The sequence below is a fragment of the Apis dorsata genome, unplaced genomic scaffold (assembly GCF_000469605.1).
Source record: "Apis dorsata unplaced genomic scaffold, Apis dorsata 1.3 scaffold_655, whole genome shotgun sequence".
NCBI lineage: Eukaryota > Metazoa > Arthropoda > Insecta > Hymenoptera > Apidae > Apis > Apis dorsata.
In genome coordinates this window covers 154,071-154,612 of record NW_006263844.1, presented here as the reverse complement: position 1 = coordinate 154,612, position 542 = coordinate 154,071, and positions in this window count along the sequence as shown.

Here is a 542-nt window from a genome sequence, read left to right as displayed (position 1 = left end):
TCGCGTCGGCTCGAAGCGTCTCTCGTCAGTGGCGTGCGACAGTAGCGTCGTTCTTCCTCCTTTTTCTCGCCAAAGAACGTGGACGAATCGACGAAGCGGCGCGTGCACTCATCGCGGAAACGGGGAGGTTGGACGCCTCGAGTCCACGAAGCGGAACGACGACGGTGCCGCGATGACAAGCATCACTACATTCTCGACCAACACCGACCAACGATTCGGGGCACACGCGCGAGAAACGTGAAGCGTCACATGATCTCCGCTACGACTACGGATCACGATGCGACACCTTTCGCGACACCGAGAGCAAAAGAGGAACAAAGAGGAAGAGGAAGGAGGAAGAAGAGGAAAGCGAGCAGTTCGAAGAAGAGAAAGAGAAAGAGAGAGAGAGGGGAGAAGGAGGAGGAGGAGGAGGAGGAGAGCTGGTTGCGTGCGGATCGGTGGAAATGTCGCCGAGGAGAGGAATCAGCGTATTCGCCGGTGGCGCGGATCAAAAGAGAGAAAAAGAGAAAGGAAAAAAGGAAAAAGAGAATGGTAACGCCGGT